This window comes from Zootoca vivipara, chromosome 6 (genome assembly GCF_965207765.1).
Source record: "Zootoca vivipara chromosome 6, rZooViv2.hap1.1, whole genome shotgun sequence".
NCBI classification, from domain to species: domain Eukaryota; kingdom Metazoa; phylum Chordata; class Lepidosauria; order Squamata; family Lacertidae; genus Zootoca; species Zootoca vivipara.
This window is the reverse complement of record NC_142589.1, coordinates 5333122-5353427: the sequence shown is the minus strand read 5'-3', so window position 1 is coordinate 5353427 and position 20306 is coordinate 5333122. Positions and strand designations below refer to the sequence as shown.

The 20306-nt window shown below is 41.8% G+C and overlaps 1 protein-coding gene across 4 annotated transcripts in view; it reads right to left on the bottom strand.

The window, feature by feature from the left end:
* SLC23A2 (solute carrier family 23 member 2) overlaps window positions 1-20306 on the bottom strand; it is a 78574-nt gene that overhangs the window by 55519 nt on the left and 2749 nt on the right. For 2 of the 4 annotated variants that reach the window (XM_035117372.3, XM_035117374.3), the window contains exon 2: window positions 18813-18868. The exons of the other annotated variants lie outside the window; for them this stretch is intronic. The gene's annotated coding sequence lies outside the window, so the exon portion shown is untranslated. The remainder of the gene's footprint in view (window positions 1-18812; window positions 18869-20306) is intronic. 4 annotated transcript variants of the gene reach the window in all.

The following is a 20306-nucleotide window of genomic DNA, read 5'->3' as shown; positions in this document are numbered from 1 at the left end:
CCATCACGCTCTTGTTGTGTCTTAAGTGATATGGGGAAATACCAGGTTTTAGCTGACTAAGTGACCTTTGGGAACCTAGTATCTTTCATATAAGTGACCTTTGGGAACCTAGTATCTTGATATAAGCAGGCAGGCAAACATGGGGCTGACCCTCTCAACTCCTGAAAAGCACAAGTATTAGCTTTGCTTAAGATTCATTAATACCTGTATAACAATGCTGTGTGCCTGAGGGGTCTTTTTAAAAAGCTGAAAGTTTAACCTCTTTGCTTATACAGTTCCATTTGGTTATACAGTAATTCCATAAATAATCATTTATGGCATATAGTTCAGAAGCATTAATATGGTTTGTAGATAATTCAGAATTCAGGCTATTGTGTTAATAGAAAAAGACAGCACAGAATGCAGTTTTCCCCTCACAAAACACCCACAACCTTAATTTGCAATTGCTCTCTCTAAAAAAAAGTTCAAACCCAGACATTTCGATGCAAAAAAAAATACAGTACAAATCAACAGCGCCATCTAGCTTCCACTTGTTGTGCCCATTAAGCTATTGGAAGGCAGGCAGACAAGTGGCCATCATAATTGAGAAGCAAACACATCTGGTCGCTCACTATTTTATTTTATTTTATTTTATTTGACATACACTTCCTTGCATTGTAAGATCTCAGGGCGGTTCACAAGATAAATACTCCCTATTTGCATTTAATATTATTTTAAAATAAATATATTTTTAAAAACCAGAAGTATCTTTCTGGTACAAATATACTTTGTAAATATTAATGCAAATACCCCACAGAAACACTCCCAAATTCATTCACACAAAGGATATGTGAGGAAGCAGAAGCAAGCATCTCTCTTCTGACAAGTTTTGCAACACACACTATATATAACACTGTTAAATCATTTCATGTGTTTGGGGTATAAATGATATACTGTAGAGGTGAAAGCAATTAGGGTTTTTTTTTAAAAAAAAATTGATTTGAGGATTTCACCTCTCACCACAAAAAGTACAGGACAAAACTTACAGTTATATTGTTTCCGCAAAGAGAATTTATATATATATATATATATATATATATATATATATAAAACTTCTTTTAGTGTGTTAGTTTACATAACTCTTACAGGATACACTCACTTAGAAGACAGTTAGCAATATGAAATCCAAAACACAAGGAGAAAGAATACACAACAAAAAAGAATTAACATTTTAAAGAAACTATTTAAAAATGCAACCCTCAAACTTCTGCCCTCTACTCGAGTGATGTTAGCCACCTGAGAATCATAGCCATACTCTTAAAAAGGATGCGGGGGATTTTAGTCTTATTGTAAGCATATTTTAGTTCTTGAACAAAGTCCAGTGTTCATAATTCATTTTGATGGGTAAAATACACCAAGATAATTAGTGCTCATGTCTCCCCATATCAATGTTTCCAGATGAATTTAATTCACTGTGGATTCCTTATTCTCCTTGAGTGTGGAATTATACAGGACCTACACCATAATTAATGCAAATTACAAGCCATGCAGATTTAATTACTGATTTCAGAAGAATGGCATCCTTGTAAAGGATTTTCTTTCTAATGTCAGGAAAGATATGAACATGCAAATAATCAGCATTTCAGAGCTTGCTCCTTCTGCCCCCAAACACACAAAAATAATATCCACTCACCACAAATCTGGGACTATATAAACATGATTTGCATTGGATTTAGTACAGCACTGCAAGTGATATATCGGCGCACAAAAAATGCTCACATCAGCTCATTGCCATGTACTTGCAGGGAAACTTGAGAACCTGGCCAGAGCATGGGAAAGCAGTATGGGAAGGGGAATACATTTGCTTTCCGTGTTTCTTTTTTATACTACCTTTGCTACATTTATATCCTACCTTACTTCTAAGGACCTCAAAGTGGCACACGTGGTTCCTCCCTCTCCATTTCATCCTCATAGCACTCTTTGGGCTAAGCAGCAGTGTTCTACACATATGCACACGTAATGACATCCAATTTCACTGGTTTCTTCTAACACTTGACTCAGTTACAGGTAGGTAGCCGTGTTGGTCTGAGTCGAAGCAAAATAAAAAAAATTCCTTCAGTAGCACCTTAAAGAAGGAATTTTTTTACTTGACTCAGTGTTGGTTTAGCCTTAAGCAGTCTCTTTTCAACGCCTCCAGCAGCTACCGTATGTTCAATTGTTTGGCTTAAGATGAAAAGCCACAATGCCAGAGCCCACAGCTCTAAAATGTTGGTTTCCATCCTGGTCTTTTACAACAGGGCTTGTAAATAACCACTCAGCTGACCTTACCCAGGGCAGGCAAATTGTTTCTACAAGATCAAATAGGAAAACTTTCCTCATGCCTTCCTCCACCCTTATAGACATCAATTAAACATAAAAGACTGGGGCCCCATCTTGTCTAGCATTTTGCTTTCTGCAGTGGCCAGCCAGGTCCAGAGGGCTCCAATGTGAAGCCCACAAGCAGGACATAAGCACAGTAGCCTTCTCTCACTGATATTCAGAGATTGTTCTGGCAGTAGGATACAGCCAACAGCCATTATGACCAGAAGCTATTGATAGTCTTACCTTCCGCGAATTTGTCTAATCCCTTTTAAAGTGAACTAAGGTAACAGTCATCATTAGGACAAATATGTGGGCGAGTGGGTTAGTAAACATTTTGTGTGGGCTTTTGTGGAATCATTTGCCAGGTTCTTCTGAACAACAACTCCACAGGTATAACCTGAATAGCAACTCTTTTCACATTGGCCTGGCATAGACAGTAATTCCAAACCCATCCCTTCTTGCCGTTATGAACTGGCTTCACCACAAGTCTGTGCATTAGGCCAGAATTACATGTTGCATCTGAACATGGGGGCTGTGTTTTAATGTCAGCTAATAAACCAGGAAAATGAGCCAGGGAAGGAGAACTCAGCTTCAATTTTTATTTATGACTAGCTGGCCTGGCCACGCGTTGCTGTGGGTTTTTGTATTAAATGGACCCTTTTCTGTTATATTGACCTTCAGAGTCTCCCTTCAGAGCATACCCTCCAACTCCCGGATTGAAAAATCCAGGATCAGCAGCGGTGTGGCACCGGAAGTTGCTTCTATGCATGTCCAGACATGCGCAGAAGTGACTTCCGGTGCCGGGCTGCCTGTGTCTGCATGTCTGGGCACCAGAAATCGCTTCTGCGCATGTCCAGACATGCGCAGACAGCTGGGAGCCAGGACATGGCCGCCGGCAGGAGCTGCATTCCAAATCAGGGGGATTTACGGGATATAAATCCATTCGGGATAACAGGGGGAAACGGTAACAAAATACGGGGGTTTCCTGTGAAAAACGGGAGACTTGGCAGCTATGCTTCAGAGTCCCCTCACCTGCCCTCTCCCAACCCTGACTCCCCTACTGTAAGTTTCAAAAATAAGACTCCCCCACCCATGCGTGTTGCTGAAAATGTCCCCACCCCCCACTGCTTTGGCTGACTCAGGGTCCCCATGGCTATGTGTTTCCCCCCTCCCTTTGTTGTGCCTCATCCCTATGAGCCCCCTCTCCTGTTGTTATGCTTCATCCCTGTGATTCCCCCACCCTGTGAAAGGCCCTATTCTGTTTGTTTTTGCCTGTGGCCTACTGAATGGTGTGGCCTACTCAGTTTTTCCTGCTTGGCAATGCTGCGGCCTATTGAAAAAGCTGGGCCTTGTTGCTGCAAAAGGACTGTTTTCAGTTGGTTGCTGTGGAATTTTGTGGTATCATCTGGCAGTGCAGCTTTGGAGGCGGCAGGGTGCGATCTGCCTTTCTATTGGATGCTGCTGGAGTTTTCAGAGCTTCTGGTGGTGATGTCTAATTTGGGCGCCACTTTTTTGTGTTTAATCATAATTTTAGGTGTGAAAGTGTGGGGGTTTTTTTTGGTTTTTTTAATGCCAGATCCCTCCCTGATTGGCACGGAATGTTGTGGCCAAATTTGTTACATTACGGTTCAGCAATTATGGAGAAAGGCTGTGACCTCCGCACGCGCAATGCCTACACACACACACACACACACACACACATATATTTCATAAACTTTGGCTTACGAAGGCTCAAACAATAATCCAAACTGGACCATGCATAGTGCATGTTTTAATTTCTTCTCCAGAGTGAATGTCTGGATTTGTTCACTAAAGTTGCATGTGTGGTTTTTTTTTTGTTGTTTTTTAAGTTAGGGTGATACAGGGTGGAAAGTGTTCCATTGCTATATTTTTCATGGAAAGTTTTCATTAAAAAAGAATGAAAAAGAAGCTAAATTAATATTTTTGGATGCTGAGAAGGTGTTCAACAATGTCCCTTGGGTATTTATGAAGAGAATTATGGAAATTATGGACTTTGGGACAGCATTTATCAAAGGGATTGAAGGGTATATGGAACAATGGGTGAAAATGTTAATCAATGGAACAATGAGAGAGAGATGCAGTATTATTTTAAAGATATTTTCAATATTTTTTCATTGCTTTGTGGCTTTATCCCTTGTTGTTTGCTACCCAGAGCTCCTCTGGAAGAAAGGGTGGGATATAAAAGTAATAAACAAACAAGGAAATATTTGTACCAATTTATATAGCACTTTGCACACCTGAAAGTGTTTCATGTGAATTATATTGCTTTAATCCTTACAATAACCCTGTAATGTAGGTTAAATTTATATGCCCTATTATAGATGGGGCGGGGCTGAGGCTGAAAGAGCATGGCCTGTCAAATGCTGCCTGTGAGCGCACAACTGTGAAATTCAAGCAAGTCTCCAAACCATTCTTGTAGTCCTCCACTTAAAGTAAATTCCCCTCAGGAAAGAGATGCCTGAAATTCACCCCAGGCACCCCATTGTTTCTGTTCAATAAATTATAGAGGCTTATAAAATTCTTCATAGCCTGGAGACACTAATTCGTCATACAAAAAATGAGTAATGTGGAATGCAATCTGTGAAACTGTCATTTACAATACTAGCTTTTCATGAAAAATGCAGCTGATGAAGTGGTCTGTTCTACAGGAAAGCTTATACCATAACCAGGGCATCTCATAAAACGGGAATGTGTCCCTCCCTGCTCCGCCCTGCCCCACCCTCACTTTCACAGCCAGCAGAATGTCCCCTTGCACCATACTTGACAAAAGCCAGGGTGCTCCGCCCTGGGGCAGAGAAGATTAGCAGCAATGCCATAAGCTGGAACATCTCCCTCCCAGTGAGGGGGGCATTCTGGCTGCAGAAGGAGTGGGGCAAGCAGGGTGCTGCCTCTTATGTTTTCACTTTCGCTACCTGGTGCTCTAATCTCCTTTTAAAGACACCTTTAAAAGGCGATTAGACCCAACTCTGCAAGTGGCAGAAAAAAAACTACATTCATTTATCTTCTCTCACAAAAAGCCATGAATCCCACAAAAAGCCAGATCCCTGCATCTCCCTACCTCAGAAGGAGAATTCCCAATACAGTATTCATTTTAGAAGATGAAACAAAAGAATGGGTGCACAGAGAATTAGATATAATCAGGAACACCCTCACCTCAGTGTACCCATTTCTAAACTCTCACAACAAAAAACAGATTCACACAGACCATGCTTAAAGCACGGAAAGAAAAAATAGGAATACTGTCCCAAGCCCTGTCCCCTCTAACCCCCCAGTTTACAACCCACTGTTCCCCCATGCATCCCAAAGCTTTCAAATAAAGCTTTGGCAAGCCAAAGGTCTACAAAATGGCAGCCCCATACTGATACTAGAAATACAAGACAAAGTAGGGAACACCCAAATACCCTGATTGACCCAACAACAACTACATGCCTTATTAAACAACCCCAGCAACAAAGGCAACTGCCACTAGGCCCTTGACTAACTTTGAAAAACTCCTACTATCAACAGAGGGACACAGCAAAGGGACAGTATCAGCAATATACAAAGCACTACTCCAAGACACTACACTCCTTACTACAATGGGAACACGTCACAATATACAAAATAAACTCAACCCACTGGTCAAAATTGTGGACTGAATTGCCCTTCAAATCCCTTTCAGCCAAGAGGAGGGAACTCATTTTTAAACTAATCTACAGGTGCTACCTAATACCATAGAAACTGGAAATGATACACCCAGGAACTCCACCTAGGTGTTGGAGAGGCTGCACCACCATGGGTACATACCTCCATATGTGGTGCAGTTGCCCCCAAATTCAATCCTTTTGGATAGCAATCTTACAATAAATCCGCAACTCCAGAACCGGCTCTAAAAATTATCTTCCAAGACAACAATGCACACTCCCATGATAAATACGGTAACTCATAAGGCACTTACTCTCAGAAGTTAGGAGTGTCATAACCAGACACTGGAAGTATCATGAGTGAACATGGACCACTGGTACCAAACTGTATGGGAAACCGACATACTCGAAATGCTAACTAACAAACTGAAATTAGCATGGGGAAAAACAAAGAACGCTTTCACCCGGTCTATTTCCCCTTTATTGCATATATAGACCAACAAGATAAATACTAACCTCCCCTGATAGTATGCGAATTGATATGGCTGGTTTAACCCAGCAACTGCAACCAACCAAATACAACCAGCCATGTCCTGGGCCCTCTGGCCTCTCACTTCACCAGCAAACATAAGATACGCACTCACGTGATGCTGACACAAAAGCTCTGCTCATATAAAAGTTTACTGTTCCCCCCCACTCTATTTCCTCACCTCTCTCTCCCCACTTCACTTCCCCGCTACGCCACATTGCCTATAACAATAATGTCTCACATAACAGACCTGTATGAAGGACTAAACTATTATTAAACAAAGATGTGTTATGTACCTTTGTTACTCAAGAAAAACCTGTTAATAAAAACATACTATATTCTTAAAAGGAGATTAGAGCATTCATATAAAAGAACAGGTGCTTACATGACACATTGCTGGGGAGCGGCAACCGGAGCCCTGCTTGCGGGCTTTGTAAGAAGCAAGACGCTGGACAAGATGGGAGTTTTAGCCTGAATCAGAAGAGCTCTGCTTATGCCCAGTGCAATATAGAGTGACACAGCAAAACTGCTGGCATGTCATTTCTGTGTGCAGAGGTCAAGCTGAAAGGGAAGTTACTTTGATGAAGGGTGGAGAAAGGAAGCAAGTGCTGCAGGACAGAGCAGAGAGGATAAGGGTTACCATGGATGCCTGGGGACATGCATTATAGCAACCCTTCAAGAACTGCTCAAGGGCGTGCTGGAAAGGACATGCCCACCAGCAGTCAATAGCAGTCTACCTCTTACAAGTCTAGCAGGGCTGCTCCTTACATTGTTGTTCTTTAGTCGTTTAGTCGTGTCTGACTCTTCGTGACCCCATGGACCAGAGCACGGCAGGCACTCCTGTCTTCCACTGCCTCCTGCAGTTTGGTCAAACTCATGTCGGTGGCTTTGAGAACAGTGTCCAACCATCTCGTTTTCTGTCGTCCCCTTCTCCGTTTGCCCTCAATCTTTCCCAATATCAAGGTCTTTTGTAGAGAGTCTTCTCTTCTCATGAGGTGGCCAAAGTATTGGGAGCCTCAGCTTCAGGATCTGTCCTTCCAGTGAGCAGTCAGGGCTGATTTCCTTCAGAATGCTCCTTACAGATTAGGCACTAGCAATTATAGGTTTCTTGTTAAGTGAATGCGGGCAAACAGCAATGTATTTATGGCAATAATAATTAATTTAATTGATTGATTGATTAATAATTAATTTTATTATTTACATCCTGCCCATCTGGTTGGTTTCCCAGCTATGTGCTCATCACATACACACATGTTCTTTTTTATGTGCACATCTTAAATATTTGTGAAGCAGGCTTCAGGGCTCCACTAGACATTCAGTAGCAAACAGAAATAAAAATGAAGGGGTAGGGTGCTTTTCTGGGGGAGAAATGGCAGTCAGTGGCTGTTTAACCCAAATCTTCAAGGTTGGGCTTTCAGGTTGACTAGAGGAAACCTGCCTCACCAATGGTCCCTTTGTTGCACCTTAAAAACAAAACACTGGATTGGGAATTCTTCACTTGCAATCACATGTCAAGTTTTAGCTTCAGGGTAATGCTGAGCCTCATACAAAAGGAGAGGGAAGAGAGAATCAGAATGTTTTGAGTCCATTACCTGTACAGGTTATGTCTTATTTGTGGATATTCCAGAATAACTCTGATAAATTTGCAGGGAGGAGGAATGGCACCCAAGGGAGTATATTTCAGGTAGTGAGTTGCAGGGTACTTTGAGTATTCGCTGCTTAAAGACTTCCCATGTGGAGTCTCAAATCACACAAAAAGTTGGTTTTCTAGGCTCCAATCATGTGCTGAACTACCATAGCTCCACTTCCCTGTGACTGTGGGAGTGCAGTCCTGCTCAGCTCCTGTGCATGACCCTAGTCTACAGAGCTAATCGGAACCAGAAGAGTGGACATTTTTACAGCAAACAAGGTCATCTGTTTCATGCTGCAGGTAAAGATGAGATAGCTGGCTCTGTTGCCAAGATAAAAGGTTTGATCTCATCGAGAGATAATGCAAAGCCAGAAAACATCACATTCCGCAGAGCATGAGATAAATATGCCCTTTTCCAGATATAAATCATACCAATGATAATAACCACTTAGTTTGTTTATACTGTATAGCACATTCACAGGGAATGGTGCTTTCCAAAGTATTTCAGGATGGGTCTCTACCCCAAGAGGCATACACTGTATTGGAGGAAACCGAGGAAGGAGAAGGCAATGTCCAAATCGGAGCAATTTAGGCAAGGGAAATAGCATTTTATGGACAATCCTAACTCTCCCCCTCCCGCCCCGCCCCCTGACCCAGAGTGGTGGTGTACCAGGTGACCATATGGCCACCCAACTCACCTACCTAACTCCAAGCCACCCCCCCTCATCCATAATCAAATCATGGGTGATAGATGTTTTATTCAGACAGACCTGACATTTAACAGCAACACCACCAGACCAGAAGAATGGGGTTGGCTAAGCAGTATCCTTAGCAGGGCCGGCTCTAGGTAGACCCCCGGTGGCGCAGGGTACCACGGCGCCGGCCCGCCAGGAGGGCGCCGCGAGCTGCACCCGCCCGCTGGCCGGCCGGTCCGCCGGTTCAACGCGCAGGTGTGCCCGCCCGCCCACCGTGCTGGGAAACGGGGTGGGGGGCGCCGGAGGGATCCGTCGCTCCACCGCGCCAGGGGCGCTTAAGACGGCCCTGATCCTTAGATTCTGAAATACAGCAGACAGAGTGGAAAGAGAGCAAGGGCTTTGATATAACTAACCCACCTCGTCTCTGCATAACTTTGCCCAGCTCCATACCACCCCCTACACAGCACCACAGAGATGGCAGCCTCATTCCCCTCCTCCGTCTCTGGCCCAGACTAATACTGCTGTTAACCCACCTCTAATCATAATAGTAGAATGTAGAGAAATAAATAAAGAGATCAATCCAACCATCCCAGTCAGAAACCACCCCATCTCTCACCTGGGGCACTTACCTAGGGAGGCTATTTGCTTCAGTTATTTGCACTTAAGCCTACTCGTAATTACTATAGCAGGAAGTTCCAGGAAAAAAAATACTTGCCACAACTATGGATTGGATAAGAATGCTCCAAGTTGAATGTGGACATTGTTTATGCAATCACTGTGTTTGGAACAAAAGGATTATGAACAACTTATGAATCCCACAAGTTAATGGCACCTTTTACCACATGTATGAACAGACACGAGAAACTGCTAAGGAAATTGAAAAAAAGCAGAAAAGTTTAAAGCAGGGTAGGGCAAAACCTAACATTCAAGCAAGCTCAAGAGACTCTGGATTTGCAAGTGCCTATCAGAAACATTTAAAAGAACAAAACAAAAATCAGATTTCATTATTGATTTTGTTATGGTTCTAATAAAGCAATCTGCTGTGCAAGATAATTGTGAGCCTTGTCACAAGCCTGGCAATTACCTGACCAATTATATTAATCCTAACAGCAGGCATAACACTTCTGTCCCCCTTCCCATTCATGTTCTGCCATGTTCAAGGTGCAGTGTCAAAAAGAAATGCCATTTCACTACTCCAGGGCCAACATGAACTTGCTGGCACACTAGAAAATGGTTTTCAAGAATGGTTTTCCACAACTAAATCCACCTTCCCCAACCAGGTGCCCTCCCATCAGATTTTGTATGGTGATGGAGTGATAGGCATTGTAGTCCAAAACATCTAGAAGGTAGCAGGTTGGGGAAGGCTGAACTAAATCAACACCAAAAGTCGCAATTTGTGACCAACTAATTATTATAACAATGAGCTATAACTTACTTTAACCAATAAAACAAATGATAAGAAATAAAAACAACTGGAGACCCATGTTTGGGAAACCCTGACTTAGAGTACCAACTCTGCCAATACATACATTTTTTTACACTTGATCACTATTAAATATGTGCTACTACCAGACTGAATATTCTTTCACCAATGGTAGTATAAGAATCATGTCTCATCAGTTGCTTGGTAACACAGTTGTTAGCTCCCCAAAACAGAATACACAGCAGGCAAGGCAATCTGGTCCACAGGTTCAAAGTGGAGGTATCAAGCTTCATACAACATGGATCTCTTTTAGCAGGCAAGATGGCATTACTATTTTTCAATTATATTAAAATTGGGGAAGTCAGTTACTTCTACATATGCATTTTGTTCTAACAGCAAAATTAGGGCAAACAGCTATGAATCTTTTTAATAAAATTTGTTACTGACATGGGGATTTGGAAAGCGGCTAATAAATGATTAATAAATTTAAGCTGTGATCCTGTACCCATTTGCCTGGAAGTAAGCCCCACTGAAATGAATGTGAATTCTTCTGACTACACTGCTAATGTTTGAGGAAATATTTCAAGTTTGTTTTAAGACTTTCAGTGATTTACTCTGTCAGTGAATTAGAGTAGCCCAATTCTTAACTAATGCTGAACCAAACCACCACTACACATGAATGTGCAAGCATGAAGGTACTCAAGAGGGAAACTGGTAGCCACTTCCCTTCCCTCTGATCCTCTTGCTAGCCATACTACCAGGAGCTGCAGTAAGTCATATTTGGCTTAGCATTACATCCCAACCCAGGCTCCAGAGAAACCATGAGCTGCAGCCAAGGTTGCCCTTGGCTTTCTGCTTTGCTTGCGGTGAGACAACTCATGACCCCCACCCAAGGTGTGGGTCAGAGTCCAGACATAATGCATAGCCAACTTCTGGCTTAGCTTAAGGTAGTGCAGAAGGACCAGGAGAGGGAGTGGAGCAGCACTAGTTTCCCTCCAAGAAATCACACACTAATGCATTCGTGTCCAGTCATGGTTTGGCTTAGTGTGGCATGCAAACTATCCCAGTGCATCCTCTTTTGTATAAAACACACCCTGTTTACTTGCACAGCAGCTATTCTTCACATCACACTGTTAAGAGAAGGTTGCCCAGTGGTGCTGGAGTATCCTACAAGGTAGCACTCTATTTGTGGAGTGCCCTTCCCCTATAGGTACATTCAGTGCTGACACCACTGTCATTTTGGCAACAAGGAAAGACATATCTGTTCCCTTAGGCCAGGGTCGGCAAAGTTTTTGTGGCTTGGGCCGGTTCACAGTCCCGCAGACGCCACAGTGGGCCGGAGTGTGTGTGCGCACGCACACGCACACATGCACAAACACTACTTCTGGAACTCCTTCCGGTGCGGAGGAGGCGTGCGCAGCTTCCAATTGGCTGCAGGAGCCAACTGAGCAGGTGGCGGGGGTCCATGAGCCGCTTGTGGCCCATGGGCCTTAGGTTGCCAACCGCTGCCTTAGGCTTTTTAGATGTTCAATGACTGGCTGTTTTAGTCTTTGCTGTTAAGCAGTTTGCAGTTATTTTGTTTGCCATTGTTTCTAGCAATGTTTTGTTGGTTTCACTAACCTTTTTTTAATCACAGGTAGGTAGCCATGTTGGTCTGTGTAAGGGGGAGGGCTTATAGGGAACAGCCCCCCTAATCAGGTCGAGTTCCTCTCAGAGCATCAAGTCCAGTAGCGGATCAGATTACAGGAATCAGGAAGTAGAGAGGGAGGGGAGAGGCTCGGACAGCATGAGAGAGCCTCAACACCGAGTAGAGAAGGAAGCAGCTGGGGAGGAAATGACGGGAGAGCAGTCAAAAGGACGCCCCCCCCAATGCCTGAATTGAGGCGTACGGCACCCCGTAGGGCAAGAGGGAGGCGCTTTGGGGTTCCCAAGCTGTTATGTTGGGTGCGAAACAGAAAGAAGCCATTGCGAGGTTCTAACTCGAAGTAAGCAGACATGTTTTCCAGACTCTGCACTGTAAATAAGATGCACAATAAAAAACACCTTAAAGACAAGCAGGTGTGGAGCGTCGTTACTCAAGAGTAGCTGCAAGAACCTCTGACAGTCTGGTATAGTCGAAACAAAATAAAAAATTCCTTCCAGTAGCACCTTAGAAACTAACTATGTTTGTCATCATAGCTGCCAAGTTTTCCCTTTTCTCGTGAGGAAGCCTATTTAGCATAATGGAATTTCCCTTTAAAAAAGATATAACTTGGCAGCTATGTTTGTCATTGGTATGAGCTTTCGTGTGCATGCACACTTCTTCAGATAGTTTTTAATCACTATTTTATGTTGAACCCCACCCTGGTACTGGTACTGATGAAGAAGGCTGGGTTATAAAAGCATTTAAAGAAATAAATTTGTCTGATGTTTCCCACAGCTAAAGGGAGAAGTTAGTTATTCCCCCTCTTTGAGGAGACCCACCATCTGTAGTGCCTCCAACAGTGATTTTCTGTCCATTCAACAAATTACTAACTGTCACAACAGTGTTCAGAAAAAAAAAACAATTCCAACTATAATTAGTACAACAGATGCATTGTTCCAAGCCTTAAAAAGTTATTGAATGATTGGTGAAAGTCAGAGTGATTCAATATAAAAAAAGCAAACAGGAAAAGAGCTATATTCTAAAAATAAAATTATGGTGCCAACATTGTATATGATCATAACATTTACAGTGGTACCTTGGTTTACAACCATAATCCGTTCCGGAGGTCCGTCTGTAAACCAAAACAGGTTGTAACCCAAGGCACGCTTTTGCCAATGGGGCCTCCAAAAAATTTTTGTTCGTAATCCAAAAAAAATATGGGTTGTAATCCAAAAAAAAAGGTTGCAGACCAGGACATGCACTTCCGGGTTTGATGTGTTTGTAATCCAAAATGTATGCAAACCAAGATACCACTGTACACCTAAAGCTAAATATACATTTACTAATAGAGGGGGCTACAAATGAAGGACCGTAAACACAAGTTTCAAGCACCACATTGGGAGCCAGGCCAGCAGTTGTCTATACCAAGCTTAGCTGAAGCTTAACCAACAGAAATATGGTGCAAAATGCCATTACAGTGGTACCTCGGTTTATGAACACAATTGGTTCCGGAAGTCTGTTCATAAACTGAAGCGTTCATAAACTGAAGCGAACTTTCCCATTGAAAGTAATGGAAAGTGGATTAATCCGTTCCAGATGGTCCGCAGGGTACTTAAACTGAAGCGTTCATAAACTGAAGCGAACTTTCCCATTGAAAGTAATGGAAAGTGGATTAATCCGTTCCAGATGGGTCCGCGCAGTACTTAAACTGAAGCGCTCATAAACTGAAACATGGGTGTAATTGGTTCCGGAAGTCTGTTCATAAACTGAAGCGTTCATAAACTGAAGCGAACTTTCCCATTGAAAGTAATGGAAAATGAATTAATCCGTTCCATATGGGTCTGCGGTGTTCATAAACCGAAAATTCATAAACCGAGGTGTTCATAAACCGAGGTTCCACTGTACATAGCTGTAGCAAGTAGTTTAGAACCATGAGAGCCAATGTTGGCAGAAAGCACCCACTACCCAAAACCCATCTAACAGACCCACATACCGTGTTTCCCCCTTTTTAAGGCGTAGTCATAAAATAAGCCATAGCAGCATTTCTAAGCATTTGAGAAATATAAACCGTACCCCGAAAATAAGCCATAGTGATAGGCGCTGTGCGGAAGAGATCACTGAGCTCCCCGAGTCAGCAGCAGCAACGCCGGCCGCAGCAGTGTTTGCTGAGTCCTTTCTTGCTTTTGGGACTTGGTTACTGTGCTGGCTTGGGATGGTGTGTGTGCAATTGCTGTTGCTGCTTCGTGTTTTTCAGCTGGATTCTCTGGGTTCTAAGCACTTTCCCCCGTTTGTTTGTGAAGCAGCACTCGGCTGCAGCCCCTGCCTCTCCCGACGGCTGCATGAATGCGAGGCTGGATTTGATCGCTATCTCCTTTTCCATTTCTTTTGTCTTTGAGCACCCGGCCCCGCCCCCTCTCCCCTTCGTGGAATGAAGAACGGAGTTTTAGCAGCATTTCCTCATTATAAAAAAAAGGTCAGGAACTTTTACTTTAACCTCAAAAATGGGATATTTCCTCTCTCTAAAAACAACTCTGACCTGAACACCAATATAACGGGGGTAGATCACCTCCAGTTTATAAATCCGCAAGTAGATCGCAGTCTCCTAGAAGTTGGGCTCTATACTTTGGCTGATTGCAAGCCTTTGCATCTTTAAAAAACAAAAACCATGCGCTTCTCAGTCTTAATTTTCCTTTAATTCATCCCCCTATACCCTCCTCCAACCATTGCCTCCTTCCATTCCTTACCCCCCTCCCTCTCTCCCCACTTCCCTCACTCCTGTGCGATCTCATTTAGTCATATACTTGCTTTTTCTGTTGTGTTGTCTATTTTATATTTAATATTATTACCCTTTATGATGTTATTTTTCCCCTTGCGATAATTATTTATTTTTTATCTTTAACTAACTTTCCTTTCCATATTTTTCCATATATAACTCAACACTTTCCCATTCCTTCTTAACTCTTTGGATAGAGTGCCCCCCCATTATTGTTGTTAATTTTACAATTCCTGGATTTTTTATGGAACCGAACAGCTCGGGTGCTTCAGAATGTGCCTTCTGTTGCTACAGGGCTATGGGGCTTCACTATTTGACCCCCCCCCCAGGTTGGGATTTTTAAAGTAGTTCTGTGGGTCCCAGGGCACAGAATCACCCCCGATCCTTTCCTTTGTCTAAACAGACCTATTCCCCCCTGACTTTGGAAGGCTGTGCTTCAAGGGTGATACCAGGGGTTTTTTAAGACCTGCGCCTCTTAAGGATTGTTACAGTCCATAACTTCCATTGCTTTCTACAGGGTTGGGGGTTTAAAGCACTGCCACCCCCACCCCACCCTGCAGGCGCTCGGAACTGGCAGCGCCAACAACGCGCCCAGCAATGTGCAGAAGAGAGCACCGAGCATCCTGAGCCAGTGGGTCCCAGTTGTACCAGCACTTTTTTTTTTAAAAAAAGACACCCCCTGAAAATAAGCCACTGTGTGTTTTTTTGAGGGAAAAAAGTTATAAGACGGTGTCTTAAAAAAGGGGAAACACGGTAGCTGGGTTTCCACCAAATCTGAATGCCTTCTGAAACTTCTTGTCCTTTCTACACTTAATGTCCTTTCCATATCTCACATAACCTTAACAAAGCCTTTCCCGAACCATCTGAGCTTCTCCATTGCCATGATGGTCCCCATACCTGACTAGTCCCCATCATGATCATCTACTGTAGATTAGAATAATTGTCACTTAGGCACTTTATACAACACCCGGCACATTAAATCAGCATTCAGAAGCAGTAATGGTACTGATGAGGCCACAATCTGCATGAACAATCAAAAACATGTCCCATAATTCCATAATGAGAACCAACTAACATGCTGAAACAGAGTTACCTGCATATAGAAAGCTTGAAAATCACTTCTTAAGAACATTTTTGGCAGATCCCACAGAAATCCTTACTAAGCATCCTCCACAAAGTCTGATCCAGTGGGCTCTTGTACAACTTTTGTTCAACTTTAGCTATAGCTGTAGTAACATCTCATTTTTTTCCTAGACCAAATATGGCTTCACCTATCTATAAGCCATTGGCTTTGTGCTTTACATTCTTTCTTGAAACAGCAGCAGCAGCAATGTAGGTGTATCTAGTCTGAAAACTTTTCCTACAGTCCTGATTCTGTAGCATGGAGGTTTGACAAGGAACACAAGAAATTTTTGAACGCAGGTCAGAGGCATTAAGCCATTAAAGAATTATTATGCAAGCTGGTCCTTGGATGAAGGATAACAGCTTGCTTACCAAAAACAACAACACACACATGCTATTTTCTTATTATACAACTTGGACAGAGGCCTAATGTCTTTTTCCTAAAATATGCTTGTCATGAAATGCTTAACAGGGCAAATGAAGGAAGTTCAACTTTAATAAGTTCAGATAGAGGTGGTAACCATCATTAGACAAAGTAGGGCAGCAGATTTTGGGTACCACTAACTGCAGCGGTGGGCAGAGCTAGGTCTGACATATACAGCCCAACCTACTTAGATGTTTTGAATATGAATGCACAACAAGAATTCTACCATCTCCTTGCTCATTTCAACAAGGCTTATACAGGCAACCTTTCTAAAGGAGGGTATCCTAATGTTAAGTAGATGGGGTGTCATTTGGATTTTTTTAACTCAGGCACGAAAATGTCAATTTTCCATATCATTTTTTTGCTTTTAATTACTGCCACAGCTGGAATTCTTCACATTGGGTTCAGTAGCCTGCCTGCTCATGAGACAAGGAGGAAGCATATCAGTAGAAGTTTCCTTACTGCATGACATTTTATTTGCCAAAGGACTAGGCATGGCAGTGACGTTAAAACATATTTTATTCCAAAACACATGAGGAAGAACTTTATGAGCGACAAACTTCTGACAGACATCAAAAATATTTTAAAGTGCTTCTCTATGCTCAAATGTTACAATATCTGTGTTTATGCTTCTGAATATACAGTATTCAAGTTTTTCAGCGGAGAAACAATGAGAGTGGAACGAAGCAAGAATAACTGATCAATGTAAATCTCTTTTTGGCAGAATCAAGCTAGGGTGATTTATAACCATCCCTTCTTCATCCCTTCTTCAACCAAACTGCTTTCTAATCAAATTGCCTACAAATATATATGTATGTATATATGTATAAGAAACCTATCCTACTGCTATTAGAAAGTCTGGAGCTGCAGTACAGATTATTTAAAGTATGGTATGTTGCCCAAACTATTAAGAAATTTTCACATGTATAACGCTTGAACTCCAGTAGCCTGCCGATACTAGATCTCGCATGGTGACACTTAAGTGCTTTAATCCACAAATCCTAAGCTTTTCATACATCAGTACAGAAACAAGTATTCTAGCAACCACTGAAAAGCAGACATTCCAGCTATGATCTAAAAACCAGTTAAATGATTTGAAGCACACTGTCTTTCCTGCAAAGGTTATTCATTCTATAGACTGACATATACGGTAACATTTTTCTCCACATTTATCTTCACCAAGGAGCAGTTACAGATCCCCCAAGTGTCCCTATTTTCCAGAGAGAACCCCAAATTTACAGAAGCTGCCCCGGTTTCTGATTTGCCCCTGGAATGTCTCACTTTTCCTTAGGACATCCCTATTTTCACCAGAGAAACATTGGAGGGTATGGAGTTATGCAACCCGTGAGTCAAGGAGATAAGTAACTATACAACCTATAGACGACAGCTGGATGCAGCCCTATATAGGGAAGGTTTTTTAAATGTTTAACATTTTGTTATGTTTTTATATATGTTGGAAGCCACCCAGAGTGGCTGGGGCAACCCAGTCAGATGGGTCGGGTATAAATAATAAAAGTACTATTATTTTTATTGACTAGGACATGCCTAGTAGGAGGGTAAGCAGTTATACATGTTAACTCCTCCTATATACTATCTGCATGCATCATAAGAGATTAGTAACTCCAGTTAGATACCCCATCCTCATTGGTTACTAATAGATTTAGATGATCACATTCAGTTGGTGGATCACAGACAGAGAACTGATCACCAAGCTATCAGAGAAGCTTTCACGTGACACTGAAGGTTGAACAAAAGCCAAGGCAAAAAATAAACAAATGCCAGATACATTCTTTTAAAATAATAATCTAATCTAATAAAGCATAGTGACTCATCAGGTTTCCAGAAAAGGATATTGGGGGAGGGGAGGCAATCAGCATCAGGTATTGTTTGAAGGTTGGTTGGTTTAATTTATAACCTTTTAATTTAATCCTTTCCCCCCCAGGGTATCATACATTGCTTCATACTATTTGATTCTCACAAGACCCCTGTATAGAAGACAAAGAAAACGTTGATTGGCCCAAGGTCACCCATGGCTGAATGAAACCTTGAATCTCCCTGGTCTAACACTGTCACCACATTAACAATACATTTTCTAAAAGTAAAGTAAGTCCACAACTTATGTGGGAGTTGCTTCCCAGGATTTCAGGCAGCAGTCTTTCCCAGCCCTACCACTGAGCTTTTATAGAAAATGTCAGGGCATGACATCTCTCCTGGTAATAAACATTTGAATCCATGATGCTCAGAACAAGAATGTAAACCAATAGATTTCATTTGAAGGTGGGCATGTTACTGAAGCAGAGACTGGCTGCTGCAGATCTACAGTATTTAGAAAGGTGGTGCCACACAAGAGAAATTTTTCATCAACTGTGCAAACCTCAAGCTTTCAAAGAATAATTGGTGAATAGCCTGATTTCTGTTATTTTGAAGAGAATAAAAGTCCTCACTCCTCTACAAATTGCTGGAAAAGTATTTTCCTAAGACTTTTATCAAAACCAAAGATAATCCTTCTGGTCAAAACATGTTCCTCTTTACATCCCATTCCAGCTTTGAAGTCAGCAACAGAACACAGAATGCAGCTTTATTTTCCCATCTTTAATCTTTTTCCTACCTTTCTCGACATCATGAAGGACATTCCCATTTGTTAATATCCTCTTCCTGGAGTTTCTGAGTAAAACAAAAAGTTCATTTTAACTTAATGAACATCTTTTCGTAACAGCTTCTTCAACTATTGTCCAAGCCTTCACTTAAGAATAAAATCCCAACATCTGTCAACTGTTTGTACATTACTTGTGCAAAGTCTGGCCATCCATGCATTTTCAAAATGCCCACACAAGCCTACAAAAATCCAGCTGTGTACATATTCCCCTTCAGTGCTTTGCATTCTATCCTGCCCTGTCCCTAAAATCTTTTGCAATACCTACAACACTCCATAGCGTTGCTTACTAGATCGTTAACATATGACCTTCTTCTTGTGATATCCATTGTAACTGATGGGTATTTTGTAGTTTGCTATGTTATATTGTTTTGATTGGTTGATTGTATTTGTGGTATCTTTCTTTTGTATTACCAGTAATATGTTGTTAACCGCTTTGGAGACCCTTGGGCCAAAAAGCAATACTGTATATAAATAAAACACAACGTAACTTATACTGTCTCAGCCATCCTTGACATGCTGGAGCGGCCACTGTGTTTAAGTTGTTACACAGTTGAGATGCTACTAGCATTACATTTCCCATTCTATGTGTGTCCACTTAAGACACTGTCAAGCACCTCCTGCATCTTTGACCTGTGGTCAAAGATAAATGGCTGCACATCCACAGGCAACAGCAGAAGAGAACTTACAACACCAAAACTGCATCCTGCTCTTACAGTTAATTGCTGAACCACTATTATTTTAGGCAGAGCTGACTTTTCTAACTGCCTACATAACCAATCAGGTCAATAGTTTTCAATTACACTGCTGATATTTGATCACACACAAGGTCCTTATGTCACCTAATTATAACAGCTTACATATAGCTTCATGAACAATCTGTGAAAATCAAAAACTGAGCTTCTATAAAGTTGGAGGGAAGCAGTTTAGTATTCTATAGAGGAGGAAAGTGATATTTCCAGTTAATCCTCACTGATTTCAAGCATGGTTACTTGGAAACAAGTTCGTCTGAAATCAATGAGATCTACTTCCAATATTTACTGGCATTGTGGGCTGTAGAGCAAGAGTTATTAGATAAGGCATTACTATACAGTGGAAAACAATGATTTGGGAGAGGGAACTATAATCCTAATATTTTATACTGTGCTTTGTTATCTACTGTGCCCCCCGGCAATTCACCAGGCATTATGCTCTGCTAGCTAGCAATAATACATGCCAAGGTGTGACCTATCTTTGTTCTTAAAAGTTAATCAGGTATTAAGATGATGCATCTAAACCTATTTACTAGTATAAATTACAGATACAGTAAAAACAAAAAATCCAAGCAACATTCATTTTTGCCCTCCAATCTAGTTTCTTGTTCATTACTTTTGTTTACAGTCTATTAACCAAACATCAATGGTTGTTCCAGGGTAGCTTTTGTTCCTAGCATCAGACCATCAAAGAATT